Raw genomic sequence first — 18177 nt, 5'->3', positions numbered from 1 at the left:
CTCACCCACACCACAGCTCTGTGTACATTGTTTATTGATGGTGAGCTGCAAATTAGAGGAGGGTCATGGATAGACTAGGAGGCATGTGGGCACCAGTCCAGGCAGTGAAAATGTCCTGCTGATAACATTCATTATATTGAAAAAACGGTACAGAGTCTAAGGGCCCTGATATTCCTGATACTGGAAAAACCATTACCAGAGATATCAATGTCCAGGTGTGTCATGTTTGTGGCATATGTGTGCCACATCAGTACAAAATGTACTAGGTCATCCATGTGTCATCAGCGTGCACATATGTGGGACATTTTGTGGCCCGTGCTGCTGTTAAAAAATGGACATGTCAGCATATTTTGCCTATGGACAAACGGTCCGTGCAAATACACTGACATGTGCTCAGACTCATTCACTTGAGTGGGCCTATGTGTGTCTCCGGTACAGGCAAGGACTGGGGCTGAAATTCAGTCCTGGCATTTGAAATCACACAGGCCCATATTGTCCCCGTCCCCATGAACCAGATGGGATGTATTACTAATATTACCCTGGATGGTGGAAAGGAAGATTTTCTACAAGACCAATATTTCTAATGATGCCCATGGCCTGCTGGGGTATGTGATGGAGTCAGCGACTTTATGCTCCATCACAACTCTTAACTGTATGGGTTTCTTGAGAACACCGATTCTGTTAACAACATAGCAGACAAGGCAGCACACGACCAGACAGGCCCTTCTGACATTTACCAGAAGTGCCAGATGGCAAGTCCGGCCCTGCTCCGATACACTTGAAAACTGTCACCACACGTTCCGTACACACTGTCATGTGAAAGAACCCTAATAAGTGACTCATCACTGAAATCAGTGTCTATGTCCCTGCCTCATACTGCCCTCAGATTACACAGCAAAAACCTACTGACAGATTCACTTACAGTTGTGGCCAAAAGTATTGACACCCCTGCAATTGTCAGATAATACTTAGTTTCTTCCTGAAAATGATTGCAAACATAAATTCTTTGGTATTATTATCTTCATTAAATTTGTCTTAAATGAAAAAACACAAAAGAGAATGAAGCAAAAAGCAAAACATTGATCATTTCACACAAAACTCCAAAAATGGGCCAGACAAAAGTATTGGCACCCTCAGCCTAATACTTGGTTGCACAACCTTTAGCCAAAATAACTGCGACCAACCACTTCCGGTAACCATCAATTAGTTTTTTACAATGCTCTGCTGGAATTTTAGACCATTCTTCTTTGGCAAACTGCTCCAGGTCCCCGATATTAGAAGGGTGCCTTCTCCAAACTGCCATTTTTAGATCTCTCCACAGGTGTTCTATGGGATTCAGGTCTGGACTCATTGCTGGCCACCTTAGAAGTCTCCAGTGCTTTCTCTCAAACCATTTTCTAGTGCTTTTTGAAGTGTGTTTTGGGTCATTGTCCTGCTGGAAGACCCATGACCTCTGAGGGAGACCCAGCTTTCTCACACTGGGCCCTACATTATGCTGCAAAATTTGATGGTAGTCTTCAGACTTCATAATGCCATGCACACAGTCAAGCAGTCCAGTGCCAGAGGCAGCAAAGCAACCCCAAAACATCAGGGAACCTCCGCCATGTTTGACTGTAGGGACCGTGTTCTTTTCTTTGAATGCCTCTTTTTTTCTCCTGTAAACTCTATGTTGATGCCTTTGCCCAAAAAGCTCTACTTTTGTCTCATCTGACCAGAGAACATTCTTCCAAAACGTTTTAGGCTTTTTCAGGTAAGTTTTGGCAAACTCCAGCCTGGCTTTTTAATGTCTCGGGGTAAGAAGTGGGGTCTTCCTGGGTCTCCTACCTTACAGTCCCTTTTCATTCAGATGCCGATGGATAGTAAGGGTTGACACTGTTGTACCCTCGGACTGCAGGGCAGCTTGAACTTGTTTGGATGTTAGTCAAGGTTCTTTATCCAACATCCGCACAATCTTGCGTTGAAATCTCTTGTCAATTTTTCTTTTCCGTCCACATCTAGGGAGGTTAGCCACAGTGCCATGGGCTTTAAACTTCTTGATGACACTGCGCACGGTAGACACAGGAACATTCAGGTCTTTGGAGATGGACTTGTAGCCTTGAGATTGCTCATGCTTCCTCACAATTTGGTTTCTCAAGTCCTCAGACAGTTCTTTGGTCTTCTTTCTTTTCTCCATGCTCAATGTGGTACACACAAGGACACAGGACAGAGGTTGAGTCAACTTTAATCCATGTCAACTGGCTGCAAGTGTGATTTAGTTATTGCCAACACCTGTTAGGTGCCACAGGTAAGTTACAGGTACTATTAATTACACAAATAAGAGAAGCAGCACATGATTTTTCGAACAGTGCCAATACTTTTGTCCACCCTCTTTTTTATGTTTGGTGTGGAATTATATCCAATTTAGCTTTAGGACAATTCTTTTTGTGTTTTTTCATTTAAGACAAATTAAATGAAGATAATAATAGCAAATAATTTGTGTTTGCAATCATTTTCAGGAAGAAACTGAGTATTATCTGACAAGATTGCAGGGGTGTCAATACTTTTGGCCACAACTGTATATTGAAAAATAGAAAACAGCACATTACTTAGCTTCGGGTGCCCGACCCCTGGCAGAAAGTCCCATTTTCAGCCACAATATCCAATATTCTCTCCAAATAAAGGCAGCACTCCATATTAGCTCTTTTCAAGTGGTGGTGAGTTTTATTCAGCCCACATATCAAGGCAACGTTTCGGCTCAACTGAGCCTCTCTCAAGCAGTGGGTGTTACAGAAAAGTGTATATTTATAGACCATACAACAATCTCTTAATAGTGTTAATCATTTTACTTTACAAAAAATACATTTAAGTGCATTCAATTTATTTCATTATAGTCAATAGAGTCAGCATGTGCAAATAGTGCAAAAAGAGCTATGTGCTTGTTACAATCTTTATACTTTATATTAAACTCCATCTCAATAGTGTTTATATGATTGCTCATTAGTATTATTAATTATACAGTACTACAGTGTCTCATATAATCGCTTTGGTTTACATACCACCACATGGAGGACGCCATGAACACTGAAAACGCTATATCTGGCGTTCCTGTAGCTCTACTGCGCATGTACTATGAGTCATCAGCTCTGCCATATTCAGCCAGCCAATAGGAGAATGTGTGGCATTTCCCTTCTCTGCACAGGTGCTCTGATGTGTTAATTACTTCCAAGACGCCATATTATGTGTGGCAGAAGGTCAAATAGCGCTACTAGTCCTTCATTATCATTCATATACAGTGGGGCAAAAAAGTATTTAGTCAGTCAGCAATAGTGCAAGTTCCACCACTTAAAAAGATGAGAGGCATCTGTAATTTACATCATAGGTAGACCTCAACTATGGGAGACAAACTGAGAAAAAAAAATCCAGAAAATCACATTGTCTGTTTTTTTTTCATTTTATTTGCATATTATGGTGGAAAATAAGTATTTGGTCAGAAACAAAATTTCATCTCAATACTTTGTGATATATCCTTTGTTGGCAATGACAGAGGTCAAACGTTTTCTGTAAGTCTTCACAAGGTTGCCACACACTGTTGTTGGTATGTTGGCCCATTCCTCCATGCAGATCTCCTCTAGAGCAGTGATGTTTTTGGCTTTTCGCTTGGCAACACGGACTTTCAACTCCCTCCAAAGGTTTTCTATAGGGTTGAGATCTGGAGACTGGCTAGGCCACTCCAGGACCTTGAAATGCTTCTTACGAAGCCACTCCTTCGTTGCCCTGGCAGTGTGCTTTGGATCATTGTCATGTTGAAAGACCCAGCCACGTTTCATCTTCAATGCCCTTGCTGATGGAAGGAGGTTTGCACTCAAAATCTCACGATACATGGCCCCATTCATTCTTTCATGTACCCGGATCAGTCATCCTGGCCCCTTTGCAGAGAAACAGCCCCAAAGCATGATGTTTCCACCACCATGCTTTACAGTAGGTATGGTGCTTGATGGATGCAACTCAGTATTCTTTTTCCTCCAAACACGACAAGTTGTGTTTCTACCAAACAGTTCCAGTTTGGTTTCATCAGACCATAGGACATTCTCCCAAAACTCCTCTGGATCATCCAAATGCTCTCTAGCAAACTTCAGACGGGCCCGGACATGTACAGGCTTAAGCAGTGGGACACGTCTGGCACTGCAGGATCTGAGTCCATGGTGGCGTAGTGTGTTACTTATGGTAGGCCTTGTTACATTGGTCCCAGCTCTCTGCAGTTCATTCACTAGGTCCCCCCGCGTGGTTCAGGGATTTTTGCTCACCGTTCTTGTGATCATTCTGACCCCACGGGGTGGGATTTTGCGTGGAGCACCAGATCGAGGGAGATTATCAGTGGTCTTGTATGTTTTCCATTTTCTAATTATTGCTCCCACAGTTGATTTCTTCACTCCAAGCTGGTTGGCTATTGCAGATTCAGTCTTCCCAGCCTGGTGCAGGGCTTCAATTTTATTTCTGGTGTCCCTTGACAGCTCTTTGGTCTTCACCATAGTGGAGTTTGGAGTCAGACTGTTTGAGGGTGTGCACAGGTGTCTTTTTATACTGATAACAAGTTTAAACAGGTGCCATTACTACAGGTAATGAGTGGAGGAAAGAGGAAACTCTTAAAGAAGAAGTTACAGGTCTGTGAGAGCCAGAAATCTTGATTGCTTGTTTCTGACCAAATACTTATTTTCCACCATAATATGCAAATAAAATGAAAAAAAAACAGACAATGTGATTTTCTGGATTTTTTTTTTCTCAGTTTGTCTCCCATAGTTGAGGTCTACCTATGATGTAAATTACAGACGCCTCTCATCTTTTTAAGTGGTGGAACTTGCACTATTGCTGACTGACTAAATACTTTTTTGCCCCACTGTATATTAAATCCAGTGTTTTATTTAAACCATGCAGCACCATTATCATTCTGTTCTAATAACACCTTTTGTCACAATATCGCTGTCAACATTATTAACCGCTGTTATTTCTTTGGATATTACTATGTATAAAGAGAAATCTATATAGCTGCTAATATCTTTTTAGATATACAGGGATTTTACTATTATTGTTAATTTGCCCCGGAACCCCGGACAACACCGTTACCAGGTTGCCTCCGGTTTATCCAAATAGCCACTCGCTTGCGCCACATGACCTTCATCAGGCCACCTGATTCACCCCAGTGACTAAAAGGCAATATATCAGTTATCCCCGCAGCTGTAATATTTCTCCACTGATCATCAAATAGACATATATAATTGGCTGGCCACATGAAAGAACCATCATAAAAAACTTATTCATAGAAAAAACCTTTTAGTCAAAAAGCCACTTCACAAAAAATCTTTTCACAAAAGTTTTTACAAAAAGTCCATTCATCCTCCATGTTCTTAATATCTTCACCAGGGTAATTTTAACACTGTTACAAATAGTGAAATATCTAAAAAGAATGAAAAAGAATTAAAATCAGGAATAATCACAAAAATTACAAAAAAAATACAAAAAATTATTCCTTTTACAACCATAGGCCCTCAACACAGCACATACAGAGGAACTTTCTCACATAACAGTATGTAGTTTAAATTCAGCATTTAACCCTTTCGGTTTTAGTGTATTCAGCTCAAAGATCCACTTCAGTTCCTTTCTCTTAAGAATAAGTTCTCTATTCCCACCCCTTCTTTGTATAGGGACCATATCAATTATTCTAAATCTCAAGTCCCTCTCAGTATGATTATATGGCGCCCCCAGGAGTATGGTCGCCACAGTGGCATTACCTTCCTCCTAGGGAGTGTGATGTCATGCTTGGAAGCAGTGAAGGGTCTCTCTGTCAGGTAAATACAACACACAGCACAGTTCCCACTCCAGGCCAGCAGAGAGAGCTCTGAACCAAAACTGGGGGAAGGGCTGCTCTCTGGGGGCCAGGAAGGGGAAATTAGTTAGTTTGTGTGAGGAGGGAAATGTGTGTGGATGTGAGGAGGAGAGCTGGAAGATTGAGCAGAGTTCAGGCTCACTTCTAGCTGTAGTGCATGATCTGGAGTCAGGTCTCCAAGGTTTTACGGATACTGATGTTCCTGCAGCAGAAACTGGAGGAATAGTAAGCTGTAAATGCTCTGTTCCCACATAAGACTCGGAGGCACAACAGCAACGTGTGAGCCAGAAGAAGGAGGCTACAGCTGTTTGCCACACGAGGGAGTTCTAAAAGAGAACAAGCAAGTGGAACTTCAGTGTAACAGTACTGCAAGTACCTCAGAAAGTGCTAGAAAGAAGACTACACAACCCATCTGCATAGAGAGATTGCTAAGTTGCTCCCAAGCTGGCCAGCCTCTGTTCCATCTGTAATCTGGATGCTGGACTGCACTTACAAAGCACAGTAAAGGTAATGGAAACTGCACCCTGTTGTGTCATTGCATTCTTCCTGCAAACCCTCCAGCATTGCTACATCTCTGTGCCAGACGCTACACCCTCTTCCTCAACACCTATTACCACTGCCCTGGGACCACAGCTCCACCTGTGGGGAGCTATTACATCTTGCTGCCTTATACCATCTGTCCAAGAGGAACTGCCTGCAGCGTCGGCTTAACTCCTTCATTGCCGATCACCACAGGTGGCGTCACGTATCATCCACTTATAAACTTTAACCAGCCACTCTTAACCCCTTTTACATGGACGCCCAGGGCCACGGACCGGGTCACCGCTACTGTGACATTTCCCTCTGAGATACCGGCCCGGTACAGAGTACCCCACTGCCCTGGCGGGTGATCCATTTTGGCATCATGAACAGGATTTACGGAGCCCGGTGTCCCCGGGTCCTGTGTGCCAGAGACTGTGTTGTGTGCCATAGACTATCTGCGCAGTTGCCGCCATTACCCTGCCGCTTGGCGCGTGCAGGAAGCCAAAGGGGTGGGCCGTCGTGGGCGGAGCCAGCCGAAAAGAGCAAAAAAGTGAAGTGCTGCTCGGGAAGAGGCCAGCGCGCGGGAAGTGAGAAGCCGAGGCCTACAGTCCCAGCGTCCCCGATCATCCAGCCTGGGTCCTCCCAGTTGTGATTGACGGCATTCCCATGAGTGCTTTGCTGGACAGTGGCTCTCAGGTGACAACTATGCCATATTTCCTTTACAAGCGGTATTGGGCTGACTCTGAACTTACTCGTGGCCCAAGTGATGAACTCACAGTAGTTGCCAGCAATGGTCAGTCTTTGTCGCAAGTAGGATGTAAAGAGACTACCATTAAAGTGGGGCGAGTAGAGTTAAAATCTCAAGGTCTGATAGTTGTAGACATTGATTGACGAGAATGTAACCCAATGATGACCTTAGGTACTAATGTGATTGAAAATTGTCTTGCCGAGGTTATTGTTTTGTTGCAAAAGGTGGCTGAGACTGCTGGTTCCAGTGAACGAGTCCTGCAGAAGGAGATCAAGGCCCTGATGCAAAGACAGCAGGTAGAACTGTCTGGCAGAGAAATTGGCAGCATCAGAGTGAGTGATTCTTTCCCCATTGCGATACCCCCAGATGTGAAATGTTAATTTGGTGTCGGGCAGCCATAGACCTCAGAGGAAAAGATTACCAAGCTTTGGTAGAGCCAGTGTACTCTGATAGCAGGCTCACTGTCCTGACAGCCAGAGGGGTAGTTGATGTCCGCAAAGGGAGAGTACCTGTACGCCTCTTGAATTGTGGGGAAGAGGAGGCCACAATACCTCGGTATGCCACAGTTGCTAAGCTGTTTACTGTCATTAACAATGCAATATAGGCAGCAGAGCCCTTGGTCTCATCCGACCAGGCAGGGGACAATGGTTCTGTAAAGCAGCTGGAGGAGTGTTGTCAGCAGCTGCAGGTGGGAACTGACTCCACCCCTTCATACCAAGAGAGTGGGGTTTACCGAGTGACTCAGGAGTATGAGCGGGTATTCAGTAAACACCCCCTAGACTTTCGGAAGGCAAAAGGGGTTCAACACCATATCCCCACTGGAGATCATCCACCCATTAAAGAAAGGTACCTGCCTATACCCCCAACACAATGTGCCAGAAGTATTTTGCAGGAAATGAAGGAGGCTGGGGTGATCAGAGACAGTTGTAGCCCCTGGGCAGCTCCAATAGTCTTTGTGAAAAAGAAAGATGGTACCATGAGAATGTGTGTTGATTACAGAAAAATTAACAGCATTACACATAAGGATGCCTACCCATTACCCAGAATTGAGGAGTCATAGCCGCACTTAAAACTGATAACTATTTTTCCACCTTAGATCTCACTAGTGAGTATTGGCAGGTTCCCGTGGCAGAGGCAGACAAGGAGAAAACAGCATTTACTACCCCAATGGGTCTCTGTGAGTTCAACTACATGCCGTTCGGGCTCTGCACCGCTCCTGGGACATTTCAACAGCTAATGGAGTGCTGTCTTGGACACAAGAACTTCGAGACAGTCCTGTTGTACCTTGATGATGTCATTGTTTTCTCCAAGACTTATGAAGACCATCTGAAGCACCTGGCTGAGGTGTTTGAAGCCTTGTCCAACTTTGGCCTGAAGGTGAAGCCATCCAAATGCCACCTCCTGAAGCCCAAGGTACAGTACCTCGGTCATGTAGTGAGTGCAGAAGGTGTGGCACCGGATCCTGACAAAGTCACTGTCATCCGGGACTGACAGAAGCCCAGGAACCTCCATGAAGTACGTCAATTCCTCGGGTTGGTAGGCTACTACCGTAGGTTCATCAAAGGCTTCACTGAGATAGCCACCCCTATACAAAATCTTCTGGTGGGCCAACCCAAGAAAACCAGGAAGAAGAGTCCTTCATTTGAATGGAATGAGGAACTGGAGAGGTCCTTCACTCGACTGAAGATGGCTCTCAAAGGAGATGAAGTTCTGGCCTAGCCAGATTATGACCAACCATTTGTGTTGTATACTGATGCCAGCAACGTGGGACTGGGAGCAGTATTGTCACAGGTACAGAATGGCAAAGAAAGCATGATCTCCTTTGCCAGCAGGAAGCTTCGAACCACTGAAAGGAACCCTGACAACTACAGTTCCTTCAAACTGGAGTTCCTCGCCATAGTCTGGGCTGTGACTGAACGAATTCAAGCATTACCTAGCTTCAGCCAAGTTTACCATCTTCACGGACAACAACCCGTTGACTCACTTGGACACTGCAAAACTAGGTGCACTGGAGCAGCGATGGATGGCCCGGCTGTCTAACTATGAATTCACCATCAAGTACCGAGCGGGGCACAAGAATGCCAATGCGCTGTCCAGAATGCCTAATCTGCCAGATGCAGGAGAAGACCCTGAGGCACTCGAAGAAAGAGAGTTACCTGCCTTCCACCGGCCAATTGCGGCCCAACGAGTGAGAAACAGAGGGTCTATTGTGAAAGAGGCCACCCTAAATCCATTGCCTCATCATGACTGGGCAGAAACGCAGGATAACGACCCCACAGTCCACCTCGTAAAGGAATTACTGTCGCAAGCTGACTCACGCCCAAGTCCAGATGCTCCTGAGGAAACCCAACAGTTGTGGAAGGAAAGAGGCAGGCTGTTCATCTATGAGGGAAAGCTGTGTCGGAGGAGTAACATAGTAACATAGTTATTAAGGTTGAAGGGAGACTTTAAGTCCATCTAGTTCAACCCATATCCTATCCTAACTTGCCCTAACATGTTGATCCAGAGGAAGGCAAAAAAAACCCATGTGGCAACAGTAAGCTTCACATTGGGGAAAAAAATTCCTTCCTGACTCCACATAAGGCAATCAGACTAGCTCCCTGGATCAACGCAATATTAAGGAGACTAGTGTATATACCCTGTAATATTATACTTTTCAAGAAAGGCATCCAGTCCCTTCTTAAATTTTAGTAGTGAATCACTCATTACAACATCATATGGCAGAGAGTTCCATAGTCTCACTGCTCTTACAGTAAAGAATCCGCGTCTGTGAGTATGCTTAAACCTTCTTTCCTCCAGACGTAGAGGATGCCCCCTTGTCCCCGTCACAGGTCTAAGAGTAAAAAGATCATTAGAAAGGTCTTTGTATTGTCCCCACATATATTTATACATTGTAATAAGATCACCCCTAAGCATTCGATTCTCCAAACTAAATAACCCCAAGTGTAATAACCTGTCTTGGTATTGCAGACCCCCTAGTTCCCAAATAACCTTGGTCGCTCTTCTCTGCACCCGCTCCAGTTCAGCTATGTCTTTCTTATACACCGGAGACCAGAACTGTACACAGTATTCTAAGTGTGGTCGCACTAGTGACTTATATAGAGGTAAAATTATGTTCTCCTCATGAGCATCTATGCCTCTTTTAATGCATCCCATTATTTTATTTGCCTTTGCAGCAGCTGCTTGACTCTGGCCACTAAATGTGAGTTTGTCGTCCACCCATACACCCAGGTCTTTTTCAGTGACTGTTTTGCCCAGTGTTTTACAATTAAGCACATAATTATACAACTTGTTCGTTCTACCCAAGTGCATGACCTTACATTTATCCCCATTAAAGCTCATTTGCCATTTATCAGCCCAAGCTTCTAGTTTACATAAATCCTCCTGTAATATAAAATTGTCCTCCTCTGTATTAATTACCCTGCAGAGTTTAGTGTCATCTGCAAATATTGAAATTCTACTCTCTATGCCCCCTACAAGGTCATTAATAAATATGTTAAAAAGAAGCGGGCCCAAAACTGACCCCTGTGGTACCCCACTGCTAACCGTGACCCAGTCCGAGTGTGCTCCATTAATAACCACCCTTTGTTTCCTATCCCTGAGCCAGCTCTTAACCCACCTACACATATTTTCCCCTATCCCCATTGTTCTCAGTTTATGTATCAACCTTTTGTGTGGCACTGTATCAAAAGCTTTTGAAAAGTCCATGTACACCACGTCCACTGCATTCCCTTGGTCCAGTCCGGAACTTACCTCTTCATAAAAGCTTATCAGATTAGTCTGACAGGAACGGTCTCTTGTAAACCCATGTTGATATTGGGTCATAAGGTTATTCTTCTCCAGATACTCCAGTATAGTATCTCTTAGAAAACCCTCCAGGATTTTACCCACAGTTGAGGTTAAACTTACTGGCCTATAATTTCCAAGTTCAGTTTTTGTCCCCTTTTTGAATATTGGCACCACATTTGCTATATGCCAGTCCTGTGGTACAGACCCTGTTATTATGGAATCTTTAAAGATTAAAAATAGTGGTCTATCTATGACTGTGCTTAATTCCTGCAGTACTCGGGGGTGTATCCCATCCGGGCCAGGGGATTTGTCAATTTTAGTGATTTGTAGACGCCGCCGTACTTCCTGCTGGGTTAAGCAGGTGACATTTAATGGAGAATTTTTATCCCTGATCATGTTATCCGTCATGGGATTTTCTTGTGTAAATACTGTTGAAAAAAAGTTATTTAGCATATTGGCTTTTTCCTCATCCTCATCCACCATTTCACCCAGACTATTTTTAAGGGGACCAACACTATCATTTTTTAGCTTCTTACTATTTATGTAGTTAAAGAATATTTTGGGATTATTTTTACTTTCTCTGGCAATGAGTCTCTCTGTCTCAATCTTTGCTGTCTTGATTTGCTTTTTACAGAATTTATTTAATCTTCTGTATTTATTTAATGCCACATCACTACCTACTTGCTTTAATTCTCTAAATGCTTTATTTTTATCTCTTATTGCGCCCCTTACAGCTCTATTTAGCCATAGTGGTTTCCTCCTATTTCTTGCATGTTTATTCCCATACGGTATATATTGTGCACAGGTCCTATTCAGGATGCTAATAAACGTCTCCCATTTTCTTTGTGTATTTTTATGTCTCAGGATATCATCCCAGTTAATTGCACCAAGATCATCTCTCATCCGTATCAACAGAGTATCAATGCCCGCACTCATGAGTTGGTCTGGCAGGTGGTAGTCCCAAAGAGGGAGGCATCAATGGTCTTGGAAGCATACCACAATGGAGCTGGACACTTCAGATGGAAGAAGTTGGAGGCCTTACTCCGGGAGAGATTCTATTGGGCTGGTATGAGGAAGGCCATTGAAAATTGGTGCCGGGAGTGTGGACAATGCAACCTGCGCAGGAAGGACCGTAACAGCCAGCGAGCTCCTTTGCAGCCAATAATAACCAAACAACCACTTGAGTTGGTCACCCTGGACCATGTGAAGCTGGTCCCAAGCCGTTCAGGCTACGTTTATGCTCTTACCATCATTGACCACTATTCGAGATTCCTGGTAGTCATGCCTGTCAAGGATCAAACAGCCAGGACAGCAGCCAGAGCATTCCAACAGTACTTTTGTCGACCACACGGATATCCCTTTGAGGGGGAAGATTTCCAGTAATTCTGTAACTTGTACGGTTGCAAGAAGATCAGGACAACACCGTACCATCCACAGACCAATGGCATGTGTGAAAAGATGAATCAAGTGATGATTGATCTACTGAAGACCTTGCCTTTGGAAGAGAGGAATCTGTGGCCAGAGACGTTGCCAGATCTGGTCGACCTCTACAATCACATTCCTGTGAATTCCACCAACTGCACTCCAGCCTACTTAATGAAAGTGAGGCCTGGCGAGCTGCCTATTGATTTAGATATGGAAGTCCTGACACCTGAGGTAACATCGCCAGATGCTGACTGGGATACAGAACGGCAGCAGCAGTACCATAGAGTACAAGAGTGCATAGAAAAGAGTCTAGCTCAGGTGAGACAAAAACCGGAGAACTACAATCAACATGCACCTGCAGTCTCCTTGTCACCAGGAGAACAAGTCCTAAAGAGGAAAAGGAGGATGCATAAATTGGATGACCAATGGGAAGCTGAACCCTACACCGTCTTACCATCAAACTTCGACAACACCAAAGTGTGCCTTATCAGTAAGGATGGAGGAGAAACCTCATCAGCAGTATCGAGGGATCATCTGAAACTGTACCCTGTCCAGCTAAAGGAAAGGATGGGAGAGCAAAACAACCTTTAACCCCTAGAAGAAGAAAAGGTCAGCACTGTACTCGGAGAATTTCCTGCCACCTGGACAAGAAAGGATAAAGCCATCGTAGTTCCTGTCCTAATCTTTCCCCAGCCTACTGCAACTGAAGTAGCAGAGACTCAAGACAACTCTGAAAATCAGGAAGTTCAGGCAGCGGATGCCACATCTGCAGTGGAGCCAGAGAGTCCTCGCCCTGCCAGTGGTGAATCTGTCATGCCCACAGTGAGTCTAAGAGTTCACAGACGGCTACTACCCAGTTTACCAACAGCAGTAACAGGCCCACTAAACCTAAATAGGCCATTAGAAGTACCCATGCTACACAGATCTACCCGTAGTACAAAAGGTGAGATCCCAGTTAGATATAGAGATTAAGTGCAAATAGAAAATGTAAACTGTGCATGTAAATATGCAACTTTTCAAGTTTATGTGCCTACCGAGACTCTGTAAGAACCCTTTTTGAAGATCTTATTTTGTTTTTGATGGACAATTGGACCACAGGACTATGTGTGGTCAAACCTAACTTGTACATAGTTACCAATTGCTCAGAAAATGGACCATGGACATTGACGCATGGACTAATCGTCATCAGGACTATTTTTGAGCTTTGGCTTTTGTAATTTTTCATTTTTTTAAATCTTGTTACATTTACAATTGATCATTTGTTAATATGTTTTGCATGTTTTCTTCAGTCCGAGAGTACTGAATTGCACTAGGGGGGAATGTGGCTCCCCCAGGAGTATGGTCGCCACAGTGGCATTACCTTCCTCCTAGGGAGTGTGATGTCATGCTTGGAAGTAATGAAGGGTCTCTCTGTCAGGTAAATACAACACAGCACAGTTCCCACTCCAGGCCAGCAGAGAGCTCTGAACCAAAACTGGGGGAAGGGCTGCTCTCTGGGGGCCAGGAAGGGGAAATTAGTTAGTTTGTGTGAGGAGGGAAACGTGTGTGGACATGAAGAGAAGAGCTGGAAGATTGAGCAGAGTTAAGGCTCACTTCTAGCTGTAGAGCATGATCTGGAGTCAGATCTCCAAGGTTGTACGGATACTGATGTTCCTGCAGCAGAAACTGGAGGAAAAGTAAGCTGTAAATGCTCTGTTCCCACAGAAGACTCTGAGGCACAACAGCAACATGTGAGCCAGAAGGAGGCTACAGCTGTCTGCCATACGAGGGAGTTCTAAAAGAGAACAAGCAAGTGGAACTTCAGTGTAACTGTTATAACTTTATATACTCTGTGTACTGGAGGTCAGTGACGTGGATCAGAAAAGAGACCTGAGCCCATAGGTTTTCAGTTCTGTAGTATTTATCAGAATCAAGCAGGTTTACAGATAAGACACAGCAGGGTAAAAGCAGATGAAGATAATAACGCAGTGAGCAAACGTACAGACCGTGGAGACATATGAAGTCCAAGTTGCCAGATCCAGAGACCTGGAGAGCAGGAAACAGTCCTTGAAGTGGAGGTGGGTGCAGAGCTGATCCTGAAGAAACAAGTCTTTACAATGAGACCAAGATTCACAGGAAGGCGGGGTATCCCAAGGTAATGAAGAGACGAGCTAGGTAGCAGTCCTTCCAGCTTGATAACAAGTCCAAGAACAAGTATACTCAAGCAATGAGTAATCATACAGAGCAGACAGGAACAAGAGAGATCAACACAGGAAATAAGATGGCCCCCGTTGAGGCTCGTGACTCCATCTTGGATGAGGGCAAAAATGAACTAAACTAAGGGCAAAGCAGAAACTGAGCAACAGACATAAGGCAAGGATTTCAGAGAAACGGATATGCAGGCCAAGTCCTTACAGTACTGCAAGTACCTCAGAAAGCGCTAGAAAGGAGACTACACAACCCATCTGCATAGAGAGATTCCTAAGTTGCTTCCAAGCTGGCCAGCCTCTGTTCCATCTGTAATCTGGATGCTGGACTGCACTTACAAAGCACAGTAAAGGTAACGGAAACTGCACCCTGTTGTGTCATTGCATTCTTCCTGCAAACCCTACTTCTCTGTGCCAGACACTACACCCTCTCCCTCAACACCTATTACCACTGCCCTGGGACCACAGCTCCACCTGTGGGGAGCCAATACATCTTGCTGCCTTATACCATCTGTCCCAGAGGATTTGCCTGCAGCGTCTTCTTAACCCCTTCATTGCCGATCACCACAGGTGGCGTCACGTATCATCCACTTATAAACTTTAACCAGTCACTCTTAACCTCTTTTACATGGACGCCCAGGGCCATGGACCGGGTCACCGCTACTGTGACACTTCCCTCTGAGATACTGGCCCGGTACCAAGTACCCCACCACCCTGGCGGGCGATCCAATTACACTCCACAAAGTGTTTAGGGCAAATCAAGTTTCTTCTTTCTAATAGTATATCGATGTTGGTTTATTCTTGTCTTCAAGTCCCATGTGGCTTCCCCAATATACCACAGTTTACAGGAGCATTCCAAGAGATATATCACATGATCAGAGTTACAAGTTAGAAACGGATTTATTTTATAGATTTTAGAAGTTTCATGATGTTGGAAAGTGGAACCCTTTAACATTAGTGGACAATTCACACATGACAAACATGGGTAGCAACCTGTTCTTTTGTTACCCATCTGTGTAACCTGCAGGTTTCTTTTTAAAGATCCAATATCAGATTTAAATAAAAAATCTCCAATACTCTTATTCCTTTTATATGCAAACAATGGTTGTACAGTTAGATCCTCAACATGTGGTAAACATTTACCCAACATACCCCAATGTTTTTTTTATTATAATTGATATATCTTTGCTTTCCTCATTATATGTAGTTATAATTGGGATTCTTTTTAAATCTTTTCTATTACTGATATCCGACTTACCATCAATTAATTCTTTCCTACCCTTTTCCAAAGTATTCCTTTTTATATTCTCCAACATATATTGAGGATAACCCCTATTCATAAATTTTTTTGATCATAGTGTCCATAACTATATCCACCTCACTATCCATTTTAACAATCCTCCTCACTCTCAATAGTTGACTGAGTAGTATTGATCTTATTATAATGCGTGGATGTTGGCTGTCAAATTACAACTGCAGGGATAACTGATATATTGCCTTTTAGTCACTGGGGTGAATCAGGTGGCCTGATGAAGGTCATGTGGCGCACGCGAGTGGCCATTTGGATAAACCGGAGGCAACCTGGTAACGGTGTTGTCCGGGGTTCCAGGGCAAATTAACAATAATAGTAAAATCCCTGTATATCTAAAAAGATATTAGCAACGATATAGATTTTTCTTTATACATAGTAACATCCAAAGAAATAACAGCGGTTAATAATGTTGGCAGCGATATTGTGACAAAAGGTGTTATTAGAACAGAATGATAATTGTGCTGCATGGTTTAAATAAAACGCTGGATTTAATATATACTATGAATGATAATGAAGGACTAGTAGCGCTATTTGACCTTCTGCCACACATAATATGGCGTCTTGGAAGTAATGAATACAGCAGAGCGCCTGTGCAGAGAAGGGAAATGCCACACGTTCTCCTATTGGCTGGCTGATGACTCATAGTTAGTGTTGAACGATACCACCCGATATTGAAAAATATCGGATCGGATTGGATCGGCCGATATCAAAAAAGCCGATTCCGATCCCGGAAGTCCCATTCAAGTCAATGGAACAGAAATATCGGAATTAAAAAAAAAAAAAACCTTTCTTTCCTTGTAGTTTAATTCTACATGAAGAAAAACAACTAAGAATAATGTAGAATGTATTGGGGGAGGTGGAGGAGACATTAAAGGCACAGAGGTTTAGCCCAATCAAATGGAATAGCAGGAATAAAAATTTTTTTTAAAAGATGCTCAGAGTTACAAAGATATTGACTATGTTAACCTTTTGTATATTTTGTTAGATATGTATGTTTCCCTACTTCCATGCTCTTCACCTTCTTTTTTACTTCTCCAACACTTTCTCCTTCATCATCCTCAGCAGCATCATCTTTTTCATCAACTTCTTCTTCACCTTATTCATCTTCTTCACCTTCTTCCTATTCTTTTTTTTTTTTACATTCTTCATCTTCTTCCTATTATTCTTTTTTTGTACATTCTTCTTATTCATCTTCTTCCTATTCTTCTTCATCATATTCTTATTTGTGACAAACATTCCTGTAGTTATCTCTAAAGGTTTGAAGATTACACCTTCCGTTCTGCCTGTCACAAAAGATTTACAACAGGATTTGTCCGCGTTCAGTTTGGCCTGGAGCAGAAAGCATTTTCCAGGGGCACCACGAGGAGGAACGGACTCACCCCCATACACTGCTTAGTCTTCTTCTGCTTATAATTTAGATAATATAATTTGCTCTGATTTTTGGTCTTATGCTTAATGTTCTTCTGCTTTTGGTTTTTCTGCTTCTTGCTCTTCTGTCTCTTGTTGTTCTGCATCTTGGTGGTTGTCTTCATGTTCTTTGTCCTCTTGGTCATCTTCTTCAGGGTCATCTTTTTGGTCTTCTTCGGTGTGGTCTTCAGGGTCGTCGTCTTCAGGGTCGTCACCAGGGAGATCCAGAGTGAGAACCAAAAACCATTTCCACAAGTGTGAACTTTGAAAAGTAGCAGAAGGTACAAGAAGGCTGAGGAACTGCCGAGAACCAGCTGATGGTACTGGAACCCGGATAGGCAGCAGAAGGAACAATAGCAAATGGCACAACCGTGGACCAGCTGACGGTGCTGGAACATGGTTACTAAGCAGGAGGTACCTGTGCAACAAAGCACTACCAAGGACCAGCAGACATTGCTGGAACTCAGATACTGAGAAGGAGGCACCTAGGCCAAAGACACTGCCGAGAACCAGCTGACGGTGCTGGAACCCGGATGGGTAGCAAAAGCTACAAGAGTCAATGGAACTACCGAGAACCAGCTGTCGGTGCTGGTACCCAGAGTGGCAGCAGAAGGAACAAGAGCCAATGGCACAACCGTGGACCAGCTGACGGTGCTGGAACCCGGTTACTAAGCAGGAGATACCTATGCTACAAAGCACTACCAAGGACCAGCAGACGTTGCTGGAACTCGGATACCGAGAAGGAGGCACCTAGGCCAAAGGCACTGCCGAGAACCAGCTGACGGTACTGGAACCCGGATGGGTAACAGAAGGAACGAGAGCAAATGGAACTAGCGAGGACCAGCTGATGGTGCTGGAACCCGGAGGGGCAGCAGAAGGAACAAGAGTCAATGGCACAACCATGGACCAGCTGACGGTGCTGGAACCC

The sequence above is a fragment of the Dendrobates tinctorius genome, unplaced genomic scaffold (assembly GCF_039654945.1).
Source record: "Dendrobates tinctorius isolate UK_male_01 unplaced genomic scaffold, ASM3965494v1 ptg000081l, whole genome shotgun sequence".
In the NCBI taxonomy this organism is placed as follows: domain Eukaryota; kingdom Metazoa; phylum Chordata; class Amphibia; order Anura; family Dendrobatidae; genus Dendrobates; species Dendrobates tinctorius.
The sequence above is the reverse complement of the archived record's forward strand: the minus strand, read 5'-3'. Positions refer to the sequence as shown.